The following is a 24,266-nucleotide window of genomic DNA, read 5'->3' as shown; positions in this document are numbered from 1 at the left end:
GTTCAAGTTCTGCCATTTATTTTTTATTAGACCTAGCTCTGGGCTTTGACTGGGCCATTCTAACACGCACACATGATTTATTCCAACCCACTTTAGGACCCCTAGCCTAAAAGCTATTTGTTACACTGATCTTATGTCATAGTGTCAGAGTAAAGCTTTTCTTCCATTTAACAATGATGCACTAGTTTATGTGGGTCTGTCACATAAAGTCCATTAAAATATAAAGAATTTGCTGTGGATCCATGACAAAACATGAAGTGGTTGGAGTACTTTTTCAAGTCACTGTATGCAAACGTGTGTGCAAGGACTTGAACTGCCCATTAACATGAAATCTCGTCTCTAATGAGGCTCTTTCTCTCAACCAGGTCACGGTCCTCCTCTGTGAAGGAATGCATTGTATCATGGAGCCATTACCACCCTGCCAAGCGCTGCTGCTGTCTGATGCAGCACAGTCCATCAGCTCACAGGCGCAGCTGATTGATCGATAGACCACTTAGCAGCCGCGAGGTACACACTTCCCAGTCACTTGACCTGCAGGCACCGTGGGAATGGGAACACAACCTGATAAGCATTGAGCCACTGAACCAAATTCGCCAGACTGACAACTTAAGGAACTCCCCCCCACTTCAAGATGACGCGGAAGCTCGACAGATCAGGTGTCAAATCAGCAGTCACACACTCATGCAAAGATAAAATGTGGCTTAATTACTTACGCTTATGAAAAGAGGAGATGTTAGAGACATTTAAAGTAGTTTCTATTAGTTATTTACTTGACTTGGAAGTACCAGACTCAGGAATTGGCAAGAAGGGATTAGAATTATACAGCAGGACTTTAGACGACCAATACCTAAACAGTTCACTAAAAGAAATGGCAGTAAATGTTTGAAAATGTTTCTTTTCCTGTGTTCTGCTAAACAGAATAATCAAACTGATGCAACAGATTGTCCGATGTTGTACATGTATAATAAGATTTTTGGAACCATTGCTGGGGAGACAAGATACTTAGTCTCAACATATTGGGGATGTTAGATTAAAGGCATTATGGATCAAGACATTTTTACAAAATCATACAAATTTTCTCAGGTTTACTGAGTTTTACAAAATTTCAGCTTAAAAAAAATTCAAATGACAATTTTCTTTTTAGATAAAAATTGATGTAAACAGTATCAGTGTAAGGAATGCTTTATAATTGTGTTCATGTTCCTTTAAATTTATTACATTTTGTCCTATTACAGCAACACAACTCATTGGGTTTTATTGGAATTTTATGTAATAGACCAAAACACACCTGTTTCTGGTCGAATACATAAACGTTTTTCAAATAAAATATGCAAAGCATTTTGTGAATTTGGATTCAGTTGCTCTGAGTCAATATTTTCGGCAGAACCACCTTTCCCTGCAGCTGCAGCTGGTTTAGGGTTATCCTCTGCCAGCTTTGCACATCTAGAGACGAGAATGTTTTCTATGAGGTAAGGCCACTTCCAATATAAACTTGTACATAAAAGGATAGTTGTGTCCATATTAGTCAGAAGTTGTGCATAACAAACATTTGTAAACTCTTAATAATTTAAATTGCATTCAAAAGATACAACATACAGTTTAAATAGTTACAACTTCAGTAACTAATAAATACAAATTTCAAGTTTAAATTTTGTGCTTTACTCGTTATGAACACAAACAGCAGCGGCTGCTTGAGAATACGGATTTTTTCTTTGAGAATACGAATTCACAACAGTGGTCTGACGTCACGGTTTCCAAGGCTGGTTAATGGAGCACAGAGTGCGAAGATAGGAGCCGCGCATGCGCTCTTCAGACTGACCGTGTCTGAATGCACCGCGGCTGCAGCTTCATTCCAGACAGCGCAGAGCTCACAGTGGTAAGTTAAACACTCCCTTTTCTGCTGCTGTTGTTAAAAATAATAATAATAATAATACATTTTATTTCAAGCGCCTTTCAAAACACTCAAAAAGTATGTTTTCAGATCGTTTGAGGCGAGAACATTATACTTTTAAGCTTTCCTATGTGGCCTGTTTACAGAGTTAGTGCGTAATTTTAATAAAAAGTCCGACTTTGAGCATCTGTGCCAACTGGTAGGTTTTTTAAGATTGACAGCCTATTTCTAAAAAACAACATTGAGGATGGTATTAAACATGTGATCACGTTGAAATTGTGACTATTTATCTGTAAAGATTTAAAATGAAAACATAATTTTTATATATTAGTAACAGTAATGGGAGTAGGGTTAAGCTACTTTGTTGCACCTACTAACCTTCACAGCATTGTTCATTAAGGAAAAGTTATTTCTGTCTGCCCACCTTTACAATGATTAATCTATAAATTGTGTGCAGTTAGTTCAGTTAATTCTTTCAGTGAAATGGTAGAAATACCAGAGAAGGGAAGCCATTTGTTACATTTACTACTATACATTTGACCTTTTCTTTCTTGAGAACTATATTAATCTGCATGTTAACCACATATAGTTTTATGGTGTGAAAAGGTGAGAATTGAAAAAACAATTATGGTAACATTTGGCATTTTTTATTTACAGGAAGAAACAGAAACAAAAAATGTGAGGATAAACACTTCTGTGCCAATCCTCCAAATATTTTTTAATGAAGGGGACCTGAAACCAGCCTTCAGGCTAAACAGGGCCACCATCGTCCTCCTCCTTCAGCTGCTGCCCATCTAGGAGGTCCATGGATGGCCACAGGAGATAGAGGTGCTGCTGACCCTCTGCTGGCTGGCCTGCGGTGCATCCTATAGGGAAACAGCTTGCCAGTAAGATCTCTTACCTTTTTGTCCCTAAATAGAGCCAACAATGACACACAATTGATACATATATTATATTAATTGGATAGAAGATTAAGACAGATCAGCATATTACCTAAATTACAAGTTAATTTTGGTGCAAAATTTGGTGCAGGTCAAGTGGAGGCACGCTACAACAGGCACCACGCCAAGGCGAGAAACATCATTGAGCGTGCCTTTGGTGGTCTGAAGACACGGTGGTGTTCCATCCTATTTAGGGTGCTGGAGGTCCGCCCGACGTTTGCCCCAAAAGTAATCGCCGCCTGCTGCATCCTCCACAGTATTAGTATAGAGGCAGGGGACCAGCTGGACGTGGAGGATGAGGAGGTTGACCCAGAGGAGGATGACCATCCGGCAGCTGAAGACAGGAAGCTGCTCCAGCTGGCTGCATGTTTAAGTGAACATGACTACACCTGACCTAATGTAGATCAGTTCTAGTCATGTTCACATGCTGCTTCATTTCATTTTTTTCACTACCTGTAAAAATACATAAAATAATCAGTAAATTCATTTCCATTCTAACTATTTTTAATTGTTTGTAGGTGTTTAATTGTTTGTAGGTGTTGTCTATTTGTATAAGATGTTAATAGAAGTTATTTCTTTGTTTTAAACCACGTTAGTAACTGTTAATTTGTTGAATATGTTACACCTTCATTCTGTTCCAAAGTTAAAACATTTGTCTAAAATAAATATCTGTATTTTTTTCATATATTGTTACTATTGTTTTCTTTCCCTCTTTCTTCTCTCGATTCTTCGTGTCCTCACTCAGAGGAAACTCACTTAGATAGGAAAAACATTTATAGAATTTATTTATAGATTTATTTATAGATTTTATATTAGGGCTGGACGATATAGAAAAAAGCATATTGATAAAAAAATGCATATTGATCGATAGATAATTATCAAAAAGATTTAAAATCTGGCTCTTATAATATTGCTAAATGACTTACTTTTAATATATCACACACAAACACTCAATCCCAATTAAATTCTTATTTGACCAACATTTTTAACTATAACTGATTTTTTTTTTTTAATGAAAAATGACTCAACTTAGAGACCTGGGTGATGTTATTAAATACTGACAAAGAATAAACTAAAGTGACCAGCGCTGTTAGGGAGCGCTGTTAGAGAAAAACTTGCAGCCCGGAACGTTATATCGTGGATCAAGAGTAGCGAGTAATTGTTTGAAGCCAGGTTTTTCAGCTGCAGACAAAAGCAGCATGTCCGTCACTATGAGGCACGTTACTGCATGCGTGATGTCCTCATGCCGCCAGGACGCTTTGTCATTTTATCACAAAGAAGGGAGCCCAGTTTAGCTGCTGTACCTGCTTTGTTTTGGAAGAAGTTCCATAAGATTCCTAAGAAGATGACGACGCGGAGTCGCGCGGGGCTGCACAGCTCGCGCTGCTGCGGCAGTGAGCGGCTTACGTGATGAAAAAAGTTTGTTGCGTTACCAGACTTTGTTTTTACCGGTTCCTTGCAAATTTTACAGTTCACTGTGGTTTATTTCTGTCAGGCTGGTGAACTAGTAAAACCCCGTTTTGGGACAATTTCCCCCGCCTCTACTTGCTGCGACATATTCACGTGCTCTGTGTTGTGGTTTGAGAGGGCGGCGCTTGTGACGGCGTGCCTGGGTCCGTGACTACGATTGGTTGAGAGGAAGCAGTGACTGTAGCATCAACTAATATAGGCTAAGAGGAAGAAAGGAAAACTGTCTCTATAACCAACTTTTATCGACCCTTTTTTCCCCCTTATTGTGCCACACGTCTTTCGATTGATATGTTATTAAATTATCGTCCAGCTCCATTTTATATGCTGCTGTCATTCTTTGGAGACATTTACAATTTATTCCAGCAATTATTGAGTTAATAAAGCAACACGCGTCAGCCTGATAAACACAAAACAAATAAATCAGACTCTTTTTTTAAATTACACACTAACTCTGTAAACAGGCCACATAGGGAAGCTTAAAAGTATAATGTTCTCGCCTCAAACGATCTGAAAATGTACTTTTGAAGAACAACAGCAGCAGAAAAGGGAACGTTTAACTTACCACTGTGAGCTCTGCGCTGTCTGGAATGAAGCTGCAGCCGCGGTGCATTCAGAGACGGTCAGTCTGAAGAGCGCATGCGCGGCTCCTATCTTCGCACTCTGTGCTCCATTAACCAGCCTTGGAAACCGTGACGTCAGACCACTGTTGTGAATTCGTATTCTCAAAGAAAAAATCCGTATTCTCAAGCAGCCGCTGCTGTTTGTATTCATAACGAGTAAAGCACAAATTTAAACTTGAAATTTGTATTTATTAGTTATTGAAGTTGTAACTATTTAAACTGTATGTTGTATCTTTTGAATGTGATTTAAATTATTATGAGTTTACAAATGTTTGTTATGCACAACTTCTGACTAATATGGACACAACTATCCTTTTATGTACAAGTTTATATTGGAAGTGGCCTTACCTCATAGTTTTCACCTGCAGTCGCAGTCAAATGGAATTAGGTCCGGACTTTGACTGGGCCATTCACACACCTCTCCTGCTGAGGTCTGATTGGTCCAGTTTTGGGTTCTTTTTCCTGCTGTAGTTTTCCGTAGTGCATGGCTGGCTTGTTCTTTCTGCAGTCGTTTCTGTCTTGAAGTTGCTTAAAGTTTAATGGCACCTAGTTTTATATTTGAAAACTAGCTGCCAGACTACTCTGTAGTTTTATCATAAATCTACACCTCAGCACCTCAGCAATTTAGGCTTCAGGGGATTTTCGTGACGCTGATTTCTGCCTTATCTCACCCTGACACCAGACCAACCCCAGCATATGAAGCAGAGGCTGGTTTCCAAACACTTGAGTTTGCACAATGTTACTGCCAACCAAACAATCTCATTAATTTCATCTCGAAAGGCCAGAAAGGAAGCTGAAGCCACCTGCTCCTTTTTCACTGCTGAGAATGACCCCCCCCCCCCCCCCGCCCCCTTTTCTCTGCCAAGTAACACTGAGGGCTGTAATTCACTTTGTCTAATGCAGCTCGGCAGCAGCCTCTGAAGTAGCCTACACGGCGTTATGAAACATTTCCCAGCAGCCATGCAGGTCTCGGCCAAATCTCATTCTTCAACTATACCACCATTATAGCGCTTCCTTTTTAAACGCTGCACCACGCCTGGGTGAAGGGAACATTTTAAAAACTTAAACCGTGTGTGGAAATAAAAAAATAGATTTATAATTTGCTTTTACAGGCCTGGTTATCGGTGATAAATAATCATCTGATTGCTTTTAGTGCGCCTATTTAAATTTCTCCCTGTTGGGCTGCTGCAAAAATTTTTTTTTGTAAACGATTGGTTGTTTAACATGTCTCTGTCATGCTTGTTGGTTCGGTGTTTGGGATCCTTGCTCTATTGCAAGGCTCACGTTGTCTCTAGCTTTAGCTGTCGGATAGATGGCCTTTCATCTGACTCTGAAATACTTTGCTGTACAGAACATTTCATTGTTGAATGAATGATGGGGAAGGAGTCCTGTAGCTGCAAACCAAGCCCAGATTGTTGGTCCACCACCAACAAGCTTTACAGTTATGAGGAGTTTTTCATAGTATGCTCTTTTCCTCTTTTTTTAACCATATGCTGGTTTGTGTTGTTGCTTAACTTATGGTGTTCCTCATATTTGCTTGCAAAGGTTATCTTGTGGTTAATTTTGAAGAGGCTTCTAGCTGGTAAAGCTTCCAAGCTTCAGCCTTTTTCTATTTGTTCTGTCAAAGACAAAGAAAAATACACTGAAGCACTTTGCTAATGAGATGGTAAGGAGCCCTCTAGGGGACATGGGAATTTTGTAGTATTTCTTTTCTTTTGCAAGGGAATGCAGTACATTTGCGCTGCAAAATGTTTTGCATTCTTTCGCAATAACCTATTAGACAGTTCATGCAGGATATTGAATACTGAAATTCTTTCTGCTACAATATATGGTTTTTACAAGGTTTGTCCATGTATGTTATCTAGTTAGTGAAATATCTGAAGTGTTATATAATTTCTTTAGAATACAAATTCACCACAAACTTATGTGCGAAATGCAATATCAAAACGGGTCAAACATGGGCTTTGCATCTCTTTCCATCCCTTCTAAGACAAACACAAACTTTCCATAAGAAGTAAAGAAAGAAAAAATACATTCAAGCTATATGGACTATTTTTGAGTTATTTTCACTTGGTAATAAAATCATCAGAGAGTGTTATGTCTTTTTGGTGTTGGTAGTCTGGCTAATAAAGGGCCTGTTTTTATGCGCAGTCCCATCTCAACCCTACACAAACATGAACACACAGTTAATAGATTGATTTTCAACCAGTTTTCTGCACCAAGGAGTTAAGAATGTATAAACACGTTTTAACTGAGGCTTTTTAGAGGTATTTGCAATTTTAAATTGAACCTTATATTATAGCTGAAAAGATTTTATGTATTTGTATATATTTTATTACATATTCAATGTGCCGCATGAACTACTAGGTTATTGCGGGAGAACCCAAAAGTAGAGACTTCAGCTGTTATAGTTATCTCATTACCTGACTGTTGTTCTTTACCTGGTACCACTTTAATGTACAACGTCAAATCCATATGTATATGTCACCTTAAAAGTATATAAGTCATCTTAAATCTCTGCTTTATTTCTTTTTTTCTCTCGATCCACTGTATATATGTGGACGCACTGTAAATGCACCTTTTTCTCCTTTTGGCACCTTCTTTTGATTATTGAGCCGATATGACACATGAATTTCTCCACTGTAAGATCAATAAAGTCTTCTAATCTTATCTTAAGTATTACAAGAGAACACAAAATTTGTAAAAATCCCCATGTCCCCTACGGGGCTCCGTAAGATGGAGTCTTTGGGCCTATTTTTTGCGTTTTATTTCACGTTGTCACTTTGGATGTCCGCTCCTGAGTAGTATAACTGCTTTCATAAATCTTTTTCAATAACCCTTCTTTAGTGAAGAATGATAGACCAGTTGGGCTGAATAAACTTTCCCAGAATGATGGACAACAGTTGCTTCCTTAAGCTCATTGCTGATGTATTTCCTCCCTGGAATTGCTTCTATACCTTTGTCCTTGCATTTCTTTGCAAACACTTTTTAGCAAATCAGGCCCCTTCAACCTTGAATTGCAGCAGGGATGTAAAACAGGAAGGCGATTTGTGCCACATCAGAGAAAACCAATATCCTGACACTTAGCAATATTTTCTCCTCTCCTTACAACTGTTTTTAAAAGCATCGTTTTTGCAGCTCATTGCTATGCACTTGTCACAATGTGATTGCAGTTGCTCTTAACTAGCTATTTTGAGCATTTTGTCTTTCTTTTTGGCTGGTCTGCTGAACATTTTTTCCATCCATCCATCCATCCATTGTCTTCCACTTATCCGGGGTCGGGTCGCGGGGGTAGCAGCTTCAGTAGGGAGGCCCAGACGTCCCTCTCCCCGGCCACTTGGGCCAGCTCTTCCGGGGGAACCCCAAGGTGTTTTCAGGTTAGCCGAGAGACATAGTCCCTCCAGCGTGTCCTGGGTCTTCCCCTGGGCCTCCTCCCGGTGGGACGTGCCCGGAACACCTCACCAGGGAGGCGTCCAGGAGGCATCCTGACCAGATGCCCGAGCCACCTCAACTGGCTCCTCTCGACGTGGAGGAGCAGCGGCTCTACTCTGAGTCCTCCCCGGATGACTGAGCTCCTCACCCTATCTCTAAGGGAGAGCCCAGACACACTACGGAGAAAACTCATTTCAGCCGCTTGTATCCGGGATCTCATTCTTTCGGTCACGACCCAAAGCTCATGACCATAGATGAGGGTAGGAACATAGATCGACCGGTAAATCGAGAGCTTCGCCTTTTGGCTCAGCTCTCTCTTCACCACAATGGATCGGTACAGCGCCCGCTTCACAGCAGACGCCGCACCAATCCGCCTGTAGATCTCCCACTCCATCTTCCCCTCATTCGTGAACAAGACCCCAAGATACTTAAACTCCTCCACTAGGGGCAGCACATCCTCCCCAACCCGGAGGAGGCACTCTACCCTTTTCCGGCTCAAGACCATGATCTCGGATCTGGAGGCACTGATTCTCATCCCGGCCGCTTCAGACTCGGCTGCAAACCGCTCCAGTGAGAGCTGTAGATCACGCCCTGATGAAGCCAATGGGACCACGTCATCCATAGCAGAGGCCCAATCCTAAGGCCACCAAAATGGATCCCCTCAACACCTTGGCCTAGAAATTCTGTCAATAAAAGTTATGAACAGAATCGGTGACAAAGGGCAACCATGGCAGAGTCCAACTCTCACTGGAACCGAGTCTGACTTACTGCCGGCAATGCGGACCAGACTCTGGCACCGGTCATACAGAGACCTGACAGCCCGTATTAAAGGGTCCTGTACTCCATACTCCCGGAGTACCCCCCACAGAACCCCCCGAGGGACACGGTCAAATGCCTTCTCCAGATCCACAAAACACATGTAGACTGGTTGGGCAAACTCCCATGCCCCCTCCAGAATCCTGCTGAGGGTATAGAGCTGGTCCAGTGTTCCACGACCAGGACGAAAACCACACTGCTCTTCCTGAATCTGAGGTTCGACTATCCGACGGACCCTCCTTTCCAGAACCCCTGAATAGACCTTACCAGGGAGGCTTAAGAGTGTGATTCCTCTGTAGTTGGAACACACCCTCCAGTCCCCCTTTTTAAATAGGGGGACCACCACCCCAGTCTGCCAATCCAGGGGAACTGCCCCTGATGTCCACGCAATGTTGCAGAGTCGCGTTAACCAACACAGCCCCACAACATCCAGAGCCTTAAGGTACTCAGGACGAATCTCATCCACCACCGCTGCCTTGCCACCGAGGAGCTTTTTAACAACCTCGGCAATCTCAGCACCAAAGATGGGAGAACCCGATCCAGAGTCCTCAGGCTCTGTTTTCTCAATGGAAGACGTGTTGGTGGGATTAAGGAGGTGTTCGAAGTATTCCGCCCACCGAAGCACGACGTCCCGAGTTGAGGTCAGCAGCACACCACCCCCACTATAAACAGTGTTGGTGCTGCACTGCTTCCCCCTCCGGGACGCCGGGTAGTGGACCAGAATCGCTTCGAAGCCATTTTCATTTCCTAATGTTTTCTAAATATTATTCTTGTTCTTCTGTGACTGCTGAAGGACTTCTCAAGAAACATTAACACTCCACAGAAAGGGTGCTTTTTGAACAATCCTAAGGCATGCTGTACATTTTTGTCTTAAATAGACTAAAAGTACACCTTTGTTAGCATCCACTTTAAAAGCAGCTGTAAACCCAGACTCTGCCTTTCTTATTCCCAGCAGCTGAGAGTAGTCTGAGGTCTTGGAGAACTTTGAGTGCTGTGAGAGAATGTGGAGAGGGCCAGACGGGCCTTAATATTGACAAACCCGGGAGGCTGAGTGAGCAGTGAGCAAGTTGTGGCGCCGGGCGGATATTAAGCCTCCGACTTCCAGACAAATGGCAGTGATTTGCTGAAAGCGAGAGCAGTAAATATGATAGCAGTTAACATCATACAGACAGGTGATACCTTCCTCTCTGTTAATCTGTCTCCACTCAGAAGTGTCGGCTCAGCTACCACTTCTTTTCTTCTGTTTTCTCACCTATGGCTATAATTATTTACTTCTAAAAAATGTATTTCTTAGTTTTATTTTGATTACAAAATGTGTAATCTTAATACGTTGTTAAAAAAAACAGTTTTTATTCTTTTTCTTTCTTGAAATAATTTCGGATCCATTAGGAAGGTTATGACAATGCTGATGAAAACTGTAGTTCTGATCTTTGTGCATACATAGTTGTTTTGTGCTTTGAATTTTCCCCTGAGATTTGACACCCCCCCCCCCCCAAAAAAAAAAAAAAAAACAACAACTTCTCTTTAACAGTTGTCACTACTTTTAGTATTGGTTTTGTTTTAAATGAAACATCAACGTCACACTTAATTATAAAAGTGATAGTGCTCTATTAACAATATCTATGCCAAATTCTTGCTAAAAAGACGATGCTAAAATCATGAGATGTCCAATTTTCCATCCCACAATTTTACTAAAGTAAATTCATTAATCACGTTATTTCTCCGCATCACCACCCACACATAGGGGCTTAACTGGATATACAAAGCTAAGAATTTTGTCAAAATGACGCTGTCAGCATTAGAGGAGATGACTGTTTATTAGAGCTGTTCAAAATCCAGGTCACACAAGTTCAATGTGAATTTATTTGTCATAGCACAAAATAATAACAAAATAAGTAATAACTCAAAGATTTAACTGCTATAAAACAAGAATAAGAATACAGCAAGTGACTAATAAAGTTATAAAGAGCAACAAGGTTTAAAATAGGCAGGACAATCTGTGCATATATAAATAAATAAATAAATAAGAAACATCAGTATTAAGAGTAAAATCTAAGTCCTGAGCAATGATAGAATTGCATTGAATATGATTTTATTATATCAAATATGTGATATAATCAAATGCATCAGCTCTCTTCAACTTTAAGACAACACGTGCTCTCTTTAAAGCTGTTTAAAGAGATTGTGAAGAAGATGCTTAAAAGGACATTTCAGTGCAGATTATACAGACATAGGGCAAGAAAAAAAACTCTTGTGACTTTAGGGTGGTATTTAACCTCTCAGTGAAGCATTGATACACCCAGCAGTATACATTTTTGAAAGACTTTGCAAATTCCCTTCTATTTTTTGCAGGAATATTTTTAATTTATTTTAAAACGTTGGACCAGACAAAGATAACGGATGCTACAGATTGGCTTTTGATTTTAATTGGAGAAATTACAGTGTTCTGTGTGCTTGCAAGTAAATTAAAGCTAGAGTCAGCGATTTTTATGGATGTTTTCCCCAAGTCCCTTTTTGAATAGCTGCGCATGCACAAGACCGTCCTACCTGTTCTTCTGCTCCTCAGAGGGATTGCGTCTTAAAAATCTCCCAAATCCATTCTGGTCTTATTTCTTTCTACTGAGTCCTTCCCCTTTTTCTCCTAAATATGGACGCGGTTCGCTTCTTGCAACTCTCAGCCATGTTCAAAATCTACAGTGAGAGCAGCGGAGCTACACTGAACAGCTAGCTAGCCGCTAAGCTAACCGCTAACCTAGCCGCTAAGCTAACCGACACATAAACACTAGAAGTGAGCATGCGCAGCCAGCAAGCAGAAACTAGGAAGGAAAGAGCACGTAAATTAGAATGAATGATTGGCTTGTGGGACAACCAATAGATAAGGCGATTCCCCCGGAACTTGAGGGACAGAGGGAGGTGAGTATATAACGTCTATGGATGAGAGCAGGAAGAAAACTTTGACAATCCCTGCCCTTCAGACCGAACAGCAGAGATTGGTTATAGTTTTCTCAGGCCTGCAGCTCCTACTAAGAACGATTTGTTTTAACCTCCTTTTTGTAAATACATAATGTATTAACTATTTTCAGGATGGAAGGATGATTTTACGCAGTATAACAAATGTTTCTGAACAGGATTATCAACTATAGTTTTAAGGAATTTAAACAACTAATGGCAATAATACAAAGGCTAAAGTTGACAAAAGAAGCACAAAGGGCCTCTTGTTTGTTTAGAAAAAGAGTGATACATCTCAAACTTGTCTTGCTTCAGATGCTGTGCTAAAATCAAGCACAGCATCTGACATGGTGGATCATGAGACATTGATTGGTAGACCGGGGGAATATGTTTGATTGCCTGGTAGTGCACAAAACCGCTTCAGATCTTATTTGGCAAACAGGGACGTCTTTTTGTAATTTGGTAATTGATGGACCAGAATTTGCTATAGCTTGTTGCAGGTAAAACAGAAATCACTGTTTTTGTTCCTTAAATCCACAACTGTAAAGGTCAGCACTCAACTAGATTCAGTGTGACTAAAGAATAAGTGTCATATGAAGCCGGTTATTAAATCGGCTTCTTATCATCCTGAAAATATAGCTGGAATAATTAAAGAGGTTCCAGGCAAAACTATAAAAAAGGCCGGTGGCAGTTTTTATTTTTAGTAGGTTGGATTTTTGTAATGGTATCTGTTCTGGTCTTTAAACGAAATCAGTCAGGCACTACAGCTCATCCAAAATGCTGTTGCCAGAGTCCTGACCAACATCAAGAAAATGGATAATGTAACATAATTTCTTCCCCTGCACCAGATAGATTTGAAAATGTTGGTCTATGAAGCACTAACTATCCTAATGCGTTTTGTTTCTACTCTTGAAAAGGGCAGAGCCTAGTAGCAGCAGCCTCAGTCACCTTTCTACCCAAGTTTGTCTTTCTTGATAGTGTACACTGAAATGCAATTTCCTCCCAGGGGGACAAATAAACACAGCAATTCACTAATTGATCATGAACCAAAATACATTTCTGATTTGCAAGTTGAAATACAAGAGCAATTTCTTGATGTTCACTGGACCAGAACAAAAAACAGCAGAGGCAGCAGTTTTCTTCTACATCCCTATAAATACGGGCTATATAAATAAACTTGCTTTGCCTAATCTTAGCAGCATCAACTTCTCTGGACTTCCTGATGGTCCATTATTTAATGGCAGCATTTGAAAGAAAAAAAAAGGCTCATGGAAATAAATTTTCCAGAGTGGTGAACATATTTTCAAAAAGATATTGACATACAACTTTTAGCAAAAGGGCCAAATCTTGTAGAGCTTTCATCACATTTCGTTGTTCAACAAAATACATCATTAGCAAGGGGGAAATAATGCACTGGAGATTTTTTTTTTACTTTGCTGCAGTTGTTGTTTAAATAAGACATTATTTTACATCCTTCTTTCTCCTGGGTTATGATGCATCTGCAAACTGCTCAGAGTAATGACTCTCAGTCTCCGGCATAAACTCTATTATCTGATGGCAGCTCCGTCCATTTGGCCCCTCTGGAGATGGCTGAACATGCAGAGCCCCAGTTTATGGCCTATTTGTTGGGTCAGCAGACAGCTTGGACCTCCACCTCCACCCATTGAAGTCAGTTTCAGCCGGATCTTTTTCCTTCTGCCCCAAAGGAATTGAGCAGATGGCACAGAATCAATCTGGTCGAGACCCATAATGACCTTGTTTCTAAATCGCCCCGGTGTTTGGGTTGTATATAGTTGTGCTCCTCAGCTGCACTGCAGAGTCATAGCTGCAACGATTCAGAACACAGTGTATTTTTGAATCTGTCCTCACTTTTATGCAGCCAGCACTTAATAATCAGCATTTTTATTTTTTAGAAAATTGAAAAAAACTCTGAACATTACAAATAAAACAAATTATCCAAAAGTGTTCCTGGCAGAATTGCATCACATTTATGCAAATGAAAATTAGTTTTGTTACATTTGTTTACTGTAAAGATTTTTGGCCAGTCCTTCTGAATGTATGTTTTTATATAAACATTAGGTCAGTTAAGGGTATCATTTATGTCCTTTAATTCTGCCAGTAACGCGAGTATATTTCCTCTGAACAATTTGTTCTCACCAAGAATGAGATCCGTCTCAGGAGAGTTAATCGCCTTGTAATCACTATTGATCTTTTTCATGAGATTGTAATCTGTTCTCTGTGCACAGAGCTTCTCAGATAGAGCATCAGATCACTACTCTAAAATCAGGGCTGCATTTTAAGATGAGTTACAAACGATAACTATCTTCACTCCCGCCTTCATTATAGTGGTCTGAGTTTGCACTGATTAAGGTATTATCGCTTCATAGCAATTGGTTCAATCCTGAACGTCAATGTGGAGACAACACACAAAGCCTGGTATTAGCTGTGATATTTATTTGCAGTTCTGTTTTTTGTTTGACATTAAATCAGTCTGGGGAACCTGTTTATGTTGAGTTTGTGCATCCTGACTATGAACCATTAGGCTAACAACTCATCAAACACAGTGGCTTAGAGGTGAGGAACATCTTTCTGTTATGGCTAGGGTCCAAAGTTCGAATGTTGGTAAATGTTTTTTTTCTCCCTTTTTTGCTGTCTTGGTTATGCGTTGAATAATCCACTGAGTGAGTTCAGTCAAGCAACTCTGATTCCCAAATCAGACTGTAGTACACATAGACATTATATTTGTAAACGCCTCGTTGGGCGGGGTCTGCCTATGCTGTGGATGAGTCAGAGCGTCCGCCATGTTGAATGCTGCAAATTTGCTGTTAGACTCAGACACTTAAACAGTATCAGAGGGACATTAATCTTGGAATATACTTTATATTCGTAATATTTTTATTTTTGTAATATTACAAGTTAATTTTCATGTCCCTTTGGCTTTATTCTCCTGACTTTTTTATTCTTGTAAATAATAAAAATAATTAAAAGAATCTAACCTGGCCCTATTACTCCAGGACTGAAATAGTTCTGCAAACTGTAACGATTCTGGAAATGTCCCCCCTTAATTCTCATAATATGACGTTTTTCTCATAATATTACCACTTTTGTCTTGTTTTTTACCTTATTCTCCTGTGACTTTTTTACCCTCATATTAGTAATTTTATCTCTTTAATACTCCCCCAAAAAGTCTTTCTAATCTGTCTATACAAAATCTTAAAAGGTTCACATGTGACACGTTTATATATATATATATATATATATATATATATATATATATATATATATATATATATATATATATATATATATATATATATATATATATATATATCACACACCTATTTATTTATAATACTTCAAAATCTATATATGCACATCTATATCTAAAAACATCGATCAATAATTCTCTGTTCTGCCAATCTCTATGGATTAATCTATATATATTTCTTTCCAAGTGTATATATAAGCTCCATCTATATATTTTATCTAAATACTTAAAACATATATAGAAATCTTTTCTGATTGACGTTCACTACTCTCTGCCACATACAATATGGCGGAGGCGTCTACGTATATATGTCTGTGCTGGTATAACAGCTTAGTTGGGCTGAACCAACTAAGAGATAACAAGTGGTGTGATGAGGTTCCTAAATGTAAATTTGACTGACTGCGAGAACAGATCTTGAGTGTAGTGCGTTTGCTCCCCCATATTTGAAAAAGGAAGAGCAGGAGCTCCTCTTAGTCTCTTCAGGCACCCATTTACATAGCAAAATTCTGCTTCTGCAGGTAAACATATTGCTACGGTGTCTCGATCCAGACGATTTTGAGAAATACAACTGAAATGCCAAACGTGGCTTTTAGAGCTTGCAGTGAACACCCAAAACAGCACCTGTGCACTTTGCTCTGTTCCTCTCTAGCAGGGTACAGCACTGAAACAGGCTGAGTTTAAGATGCAAAGCTGCATCGTGATCGCTTTGGTCCCGCATTGTTCTCAACTAAAGCTGCTAGTGAGATGAAGAGGAATGAAAAAACAAGGGAGAAAGTTATGAATCCATGGTCCAGAGCGAAGCATGGGGCCTGTGAAGGAACTCTGTTTTGGCACTGGCCGGCTGTTTTCTGCTCGGTCAGAAGCAGTTTGACAGAAATTCTGTCTGTCTTCATGAGCGTGTCAAAACTGACTGCAGTCAACGTTCAACAAACTTAAACCTTGACAGCGGCACTCCACGTAGGCTTTGCTGCATAGAATACACAGGGATTAATGGCTATGAGGACAGTGGCTTCACCAGCTGTAATGTGAAGCAACAGTGGCTTGTTTCTCTGCTAACAATACAGATTATTCTCCTCAGCTTGGCTTTAAAGTTCACAAAACAGGAGCAAGGGCTTAGTGGTCATGTGACTGACTACAGCACATCAATGATCTAATTTTACAGCGGGAAACACTAAACGCAGTCATGACACTGTACAAAGCAAGACTACAGTTAAACATTGAGTATTATCAAAACTAACATTTGTGACAAGCCTAAATACATTAATTTAAGGACCTAATTTTGATTTTAAATGTATTTTAATCAAAGAGGAGATCATAGGGGATTAATTCAGCCTTGAAATCATCTGGATTGATCAGCTTTCAGCACAGGAACCACCACAAGGGGAAAATTAAGCCTTTTGTCAAGTGTAGGTTGCCCAGTTTTCACGAAAAAAACAATAATTTCTGCACACGTGGTCCCACGACCACCTCCATCTCTCTTCACCTGTTTGGGTTCAGCTCCAGATTTCTTTTCTTCTGTTTGGTCTATCTGAGACTCTCATGCTCTCAGTTCTGACATGGGCTTTGGACGTCTTGAAGTTCCCCCACTTGGTGCTACTGATACAATCCTAGTATGTCACTGAGCACAAGTCAGAGGTATGGTAGGGAAAAACTAAAAAAGAAAAGTAACACATCTGCTTTAAGGATAGGAGACATCATGAGCGACAAAAGGGCCAATCATAGGTCAGCTTTGGATAACTCGACAGTTATGTCACATTAAAAAATAAAACATTTATTACATAACTTTACCCCAAAGACTAAAAGACCTCTGTTAAGTTCCAAAAACGTGAGAAATCTGTAATGTTCATAACGAGCGATGACCGGGACTGTTTGCACGGTCTAGGCGCAGATTTTTCAAAAGTTTTTCCGGATCTCTAAACGAGGAAAATCTTCATTCATATGAAGGACTGAGATGTGTTGACAGGCATTAGGACAAAACCTTTTTGAGCAAAACAACTGACAAGGCCATACCTCCCTCATATTTTTTAAAAACCTTGGCATACTGCCTGTGTGGAATAAGATGCTATTTTCATTACACCTGTAGACCAAACTCAAATGTGTGAGATTGTCAACAAAGCTGGCTTTATATGGTAGGTTTGTCATCTCTGTGGCAAGGAGGACTTTATAACCCAAAATAGAGGTTAATCAGGTTAAATATGTCTTTCTATTTGGAAAAAGGTGCAGATTTAGTAGATGTTTTGCAGATATTTGCACATCTCTCTGGATTAAGTCCCAAAGAATACCCCTCGAATTGTGTGAAGTTGGATGTCTGTGTGCTTCTGTTCACCCCTTTGTCCCATTTGGTTAGCAGCAGCCTGAGCTCGAAAAGACAGGGTCACAAAAACAGTGTGGATACACACACAATTACCATGTGAAAGAAAGGGGGTGTTTGCATTGGAGGGGGGGGGGGTCACATCATTATTAAGATGGCGTGTTTGCCGGTGGAGAGCTACATGCAACCACACAAAGAGGGGGCAGACACTCTGTAGGTGGATGTGGGCTGATGATAACCTTAAGCCTCAATTATGTCAGGAACAGCCAGTCAGACCCATTTCCACCGGCTCGTAATGGCTGCGCACCGCACGGCTCCGCTCACTTTCCAATGTTTCAGGAACAGTTTTTTTTTCAGGGCCAGCCCGGGTTTCTGCGGCTCTGCTGAGGAGTAGGGCCAAAGCGAGCTGACTCGAGAGGAGTTTTGAGCGAACACACCTCTTTGCAGTGATTGGAAGAGAAATGACAAGGTTTTCCAAGGAAGTCCAAACAAAAAAAAAACTGAAGAGGAACATTATGAACAGAGTGGATTCACCTGATGGATAAAAAAGAAGAAAAAAAGACACTTCACATTTGCCAGACTTGGCTGTATCAGATCTATGGATTTATGAGGCTTTCTCTCATTTCATACTGAAAGCTTTTTCTGAAGTGTCCAGTTGGCTCCGCTCCCTTGGTTCAGCCGGGAATAAGCCAGCAAATCAAACCAATAAACATTATTTGATTGCAGTGAAAAATATTTATCATTATCGTGTTCTTCTCGTCTCGCAATGGCTGAGGTAAAATATCTCATATTTTAACTCAGTGGAGGAAAACAGCCAGAGAGAGCAGCGGAGGGGGCTTAAGCAGCGCTCAGGTTGACGTGTCCCTATTCCAGGCCTTTCTAGGCCGGTGGAATCACTAAAATGGGCGAAAATAATCCAAGTGGGGAAGAGTCGAGTAGGGCGATCAAAATTGGGCGGGCCAGTGGAACTGTGCCTTAATCCAGCCATTTCAGCAATTGACAGTAAAGTCAACAGAGTAAAACGCTGAAAGAATGGACAAAAAGCTTTGTTTCTCACCCTGTTTTATAACTGCCCTGGTTTTGGTAAGAAAGCTCCAGCTTTCATACTTGTAAGTCCAACTTTATGGGACCTTCGAAAATAACATTTCCACAGGAACCTTGAAGAATGGAACTTCTTGGTACAATGAAATGCATTATCATTGGGATCCTATCATACAGTGCCAAAAGAAAATAATATTTAGTTTTTCTTTTGTTTTTATGACATAACACAAAAAACAGAGAAATATAATATAGAGGGAATTTTGTTCCAATATTTTTGCAAGTAAAGAACATGTTTTGTGTATAGAACTTTGAAAAAAAATGCAGTCCAGTTTTCTCAGATTGTGTTTTTTTTCAAAACAGAATTTAAAAGAGTTCACATCTTATTTTTTCAAATAAAACTTTTTTTCACCAATTTATTTTTACTGATTTTATTTCTTCAAATGTTTATTTTTTTTTCAGATTGAGTTTAATGAAATGTGTTCTTTTCAAATAGCGTTTTACAGATGGCATTCTCTTCACTTCCGGGGGCGGTCTTCAAAGACGCATTTCTATTGGTTCTGCTTGGACGTTAGCGACACATTTTTATTGGTAATCAAGAGCAAGAAATGAAGAGAATGTGATCTGTAAAACGCAGATTGTAAAGAATGCATTTCGTAAAACTCAATCTGAAAAGCGGAAATTTAAAATAAAGTAAATCTGATAAAATACAATCTCAAAATAAAATGTTGAATTTATTTTTATTTTTTTTTGTGAAAAAATAAAATCTGAGAAAACACCAAAGTTACTCTCAAAACATTTTGTTATTAAGAAGCTTCTAAAACGTTTTATTTCTGGATTGCATTTTTTTTTTTTCAAATTTGCATTTACAAAATGTGTTCTTTGCTTGCAACAATATTGGAACAAAATTCACTCCATATTTCTGTACTTCTTTTAAAGGGTTTAAGAACTAGATAATCTATGGTAAATCTGTGTAAACTTTGCAATTAGTAATTGTGAGCAATAATGACACGGCATTCTGCGGCCAAGATGATGACATCAGTCATTTTTCCTGAGTAGTCAAGATCTGTATATGTCTCCGCTTCAATATTAACCATCTGTCTGAGCAACCGTTAATTCCCTTTCATGCATCCTGATGCAAATCAGAAGCATCACAGCACGCAACACCTGACACTTTCTGTTTTTTTGACTTTCTTTCCAGCTGTAGACAGTATGTTCTTTTTCGTATCTGAATGTTTTAAATATGGTGCCTCAATGATTTGTATTAGGGGCTATTCTGGTTAATACAGTACACGGACGATGTAGGTCAAAATATTTCTAATGCCAAATCTTTATTCTGATCACACAGAAGTTTATTGGAATCCTGTTGCCTAAGTACCTGATATTTTGTAGTCGGACGTCAATTTTCAGTTTATTTTGTTCAATTTTAAAGTAACAGCAAAACAAATACAAATAGTTCTCCTTCCTGTAAGATGGATACAGACCTAGTTTTTTTTTAAATCTAAAAATGTTATTCTTTGTTCTGGAATTTAGCAAATAGAAATATTTTGGTAATCCTAAGTGACCAAAAACATTTTTAAAAAATTGGATTTAATGTCACATGGTGAGGAAGCAATGCTTATGTGTCTTTTTATACGGTGTATTTAAATGTCTGGTGTCAATTCGACTCCAGATGACCTCCCCAGAAACTCCCTAATTCCTCCCGAGTTTTGCAAAATAGGATTTTACTTCCTTGCACCTTGTTTGGGACTTGTAAGAAGGGGAAAAGGCAGCATTGGATCTATATTTTTTTCATTTTGCGATTATTTGATACCTATTTGTTAGGACTTTTGTATGATTGTAAGCATATTGTTGCACGTCTTCCTTCTTTGTGGATGAAACCGCCGTCTCTCAGATATTTGTGCATGCATGCATGCATGCATGAAACAAAAAAACATGGTTGGATCTGTTTTTAACAACATTAACCTGCAGGACGTCTGGTGCACTAACTGGCCTCTTCCGCTGGTTTGGTGAACAGAGCATCAGACATAAACAGGGAGGAGGGATGGATGGGAGGGGCTGAGAGGCTGAGAGGAGAGAGGAAAAAAGGAAAGAGGCAGCAGCCACTCAGCAGCAGGTTAGTGAGAGAAGCAGCCACAGGAGGAGGAGGAGGAGGAGGAGAGGAAGAAGAAGAAGTAAGGAGGAGGAGATATCGAAACGAGAGAAACTGTGTGGCTGCAGTCAGGAGCGACACAAACACTGCCAGGGAGGTGAAGACCAGGAGAGAAGAGAAGGTAAGAAGGCGGCTTCCCACGTCTGTCAACATTCGCTTGTTTTCAGTGTGAACACAGGGCATCAGCTGCTCGGCTAGTCTGGGTGGCTCTACCGTTCAGCGAGTGTTTCCCCCTTTCTTCCTCCATCTGCCAGCTGACGGCACGCTGTGTGTGGAGAGAGCAGAGTGCTGTAGCACTGCAGAGAGATGGAGAAGAGCGGGAGGGAGGGAGGGAGGGAGGGAGGGAGGGAGGGCAGCATTAGGCTCTACAGATAAGAGGAAGTAGAAACAGAGATCTGTGGGGAAAACCAGTGGAAACAGGAAGGGGAAAGAAAAAAAAGAACCCTGATGTCTGCCTCTTCTTTTCTGTGTGGATATGATGGAATGATTGTAGGGGGATGAGGAGGGAGTGCAGCCCTTTTCAGCATCAGTTTACAGGAGTGTCAGCTGTCAGCATCAGTAGTTTCCCTCCATGTTGGAGATGATATAAGTTTGTGTCTGGCCACACCCTCTGCGAGACCAGATTAGATGATGGGAGGCGTTTTGTGGCTGGGGATGAGTGAGGAGATGTGTGTAAAAGGCATGTTGGATGCCGGCCAAACATGCTTAGCGCTGCCTCCCATCACTGACAGGGCAGTGGATTAGCTGTATATGAGCGGTGAGGAGAGCAGTCAAGACGCTGCCACTCGCCGATCCATCTATGTTTGGACACTCGTCACCCACTTTGCTTTTGTTCTTGTTTACAGCCATTGTTTGGGGGCTGGAACTGAGACACTAAGTATATTATCAAAGAGTGCTGTTTACATCCTCAGCTTAACGACATGACGGAGCATTCGTTGTTTCGCTGTCTGGGTGCTGACGAGTGTTCACTGAATACCAGACTGATTTTTAAGCGGATGTCTATAATTATTCATGAACATATGCAACGGCAGCACAGTGGACGCTCCAGATGGCACGGGTTGTGTTACTAGCATATTTCGATGTAACCAGAAAGGGGCATAAATTAGCAGCACACAACAACAACAACAACAACAACAAGCTGCATCACAGACTGATGATTAACTCTTACAAACAGAAATACATCTTGGCTGGTCAGCCCTGTCCTGCACTGGCTTAAACATCCCTCTACCCCAAAATGACTCCCGTTAGAGTTAGATCATCCGCTGTGACTTAACCCCGTTCTGCAGCTGTTATTCTCCTCCAATCCTAACTGACTTCACAAATATTTTACAGAAGCAGGTTTATTGGTTTAATCAAGGGAGTGGTGAGAGGAACTGTGTTAATGTTTTCCTTGAAAATCATATGCATCAAGTTTAAGAATAACTAATTTTATACTTTTTACCTAGCTTTTTATGTTGCATCAACATGGCGACTCACTGTTGGCTAGACGATCCCTGTTTGGACCTGTTATGTTATCCTATAGTTGAACAGAACCATGAACAAGTATTTGTTGCTTTGAATTCCAAATGTATTTTGTTTTAGGATTGTTCTTTGTCTTACCTAAATGTTTCCTATCATCAAACTAATTTTAATATCACTCAAAGCAAATAGAAATACGAGTTTTCAAATGGTTTCATTAATTGTGTAAGGGGGGAGGGGGAGAAGTTATCTAAATGAACCTGACCACATCTTAAATGATCATTTGTTGGTTTCTGTTCCATTTCCCCACAGAGAACTGGGAAAGGGACAGAGTCCACATGGAACATGTTGCAAAGAGACGAGAAATTAACTAAACTTATTTCAGTATTTTTTAAGTCCAGAGTGAGAGCACCAAAGAAGAGATCCACCCTTCATCTGCTTATCCAGGGTCGGGTCGCGGGGGTAGCAGCTTCAGTAGGGAGGCCCAGACGTCCCTCTCCCCAGCCACTTGGGCCAGCTCCTCAGGAGGAATCCCAAGGCGTTCCCAGGCCAGCCGGGAGACATAGTCCCTCCAGCGTGTCCTGGGTCTCCCTCTGGGCCTCCTCCCGGTGGGACGTGCCCGGAACACCTCACCAGGGAGGCGTCCAGGAGGCATCCTGACCAGATGCCCGAGCCACCTCAACTGGCTCCTCTCGACGTGGAGGAGCAGCGGCTCTACTCCGAGTCCTCCCCGGATGACTGAGCTCCTCACCCTATCTCTAAGGGAGAGCCCAGACACACTACGGAGAAAACTCATTTCAGCCGCTTGTATCCGGGATCTCGTTCTTTCTGTCATGACCCAAAGCTCATGACCATAGATGAGGGTAGGAACGTAGATCGACCGGTAAATCGAGAGCTTCGCCTTTTGGCTCAGCTCTCTCTTCACCACAACGGATCGGTACAGCGCCCGCTTCACAGCAGACGCTGCACCAATCCGCCTGTCTATCTCCCGCTCCATCTTCCCCTCATTCGTGAACAAGACCCAGAGATACTTAAACTCCTCCACTTGGGGCAGGACATCCTCCTCGACCCGGAGAAGGCACTCTACCGAAGGAGAGATTACTTCTTTAAATGTACAGTTTTTCTTAATTTGTACTTTTGCTGCCTCTTGGCTAGGACTACCTTGAAAAATATGTTCTTAATATCAGTGGAGCCTTCCTGGTGAAATAAAGGTGAAATAAAAAAATGTAAAGTATTAGACTTATATCATAACTAAACTATTGTTTGGTGAAGCTGACTTCGACTTCCTTAACCACAAAGGTCTGGTTCTGTAGAATCCACAGAAATCCCTTCAAACAGAATCTGACAACAAGAAGACAGCAAAAATATTTCAAAAAGCAACAGATAATGCACCAATCTAAACAGATTTCAGAGAAGATAAAAAACAAAGTTACTTAAATTTGTCATTGTAGAATTAGTTACGCCATTTCTAAGCCTTTGGGATCCCAGTGATCCAACATGAGAGCCATTATCCAGAAATGGAGATAACACGCAAAAGTGACAAACCTTTCCTGGAGTGGCAGGTTTACCAAAATTACCCCTAGAGAATATAAAATGTTAATTCCAGAGGTCATACAAGAACTCAGAACATTTCAAGTCCTGCAGCTCCCAATTCTCACTGTTATGGTCATTATAAATGATACAGCAAGGAAGAGACTAGGCAAAAATGGCCTCCATGTGAGAGCTCTAAGGTGAAACCATGGCTGAGCAAAAAGAATGGGAATTTCAATCTTGCATTTGCCCAAAAAAAAAAACCAATCAAAAAAATCTTGATGATCACCAAGACTTTTGGGAGAATATTAAGTGGACTGATGTGACAAAAGTAAAGACGTCAGAAGGTTACATCAGGGGAAAGCAAAGCATTCCAGAAAAGACTGACAG

At 40.5% G+C, this 24,266-nt stretch overlaps 1 protein-coding gene across 11 annotated transcripts in view; it reads left to right on the top strand.

The window, feature by feature from the left end:
• Nucleotides 1-365: 365 nt before the first annotated feature.
• mpp3a (membrane protein, palmitoylated 3a (MAGUK p55 subfamily member 3)) overlaps nt 366-24,266 on the top strand; it is a 61,770-nt gene continuing 37,869 nt past the window's right edge. For 5 of the 11 annotated variants that reach the window (XM_036147770.1, XM_036147772.1, XM_036147769.1 and 2 more), the window contains exon 1: nt 20,844-21,009. The gene's annotated coding sequence lies outside the window, so the exon portion shown is untranslated. Of the gene's footprint in view, nt 657-20,842; nt 21,010-24,266 lie in introns of those variants that run through there. The other 6 variants (XM_012851416.3, XM_012851415.3, XM_012851414.3 and 3 more) reach the window with 3 other exon arrangements.

The sequence above is a fragment of the Fundulus heteroclitus genome, chromosome 16 (genome assembly GCF_011125445.2).
Source record: "Fundulus heteroclitus isolate FHET01 chromosome 16, MU-UCD_Fhet_4.1, whole genome shotgun sequence".
NCBI lineage: Eukaryota > Metazoa > Chordata > Actinopteri > Cyprinodontiformes > Fundulidae > Fundulus > Fundulus heteroclitus.
The sequence above is the reverse complement of the archived record's forward strand: the minus strand, read 5'-3'. Positions and strand labels throughout refer to the sequence as shown.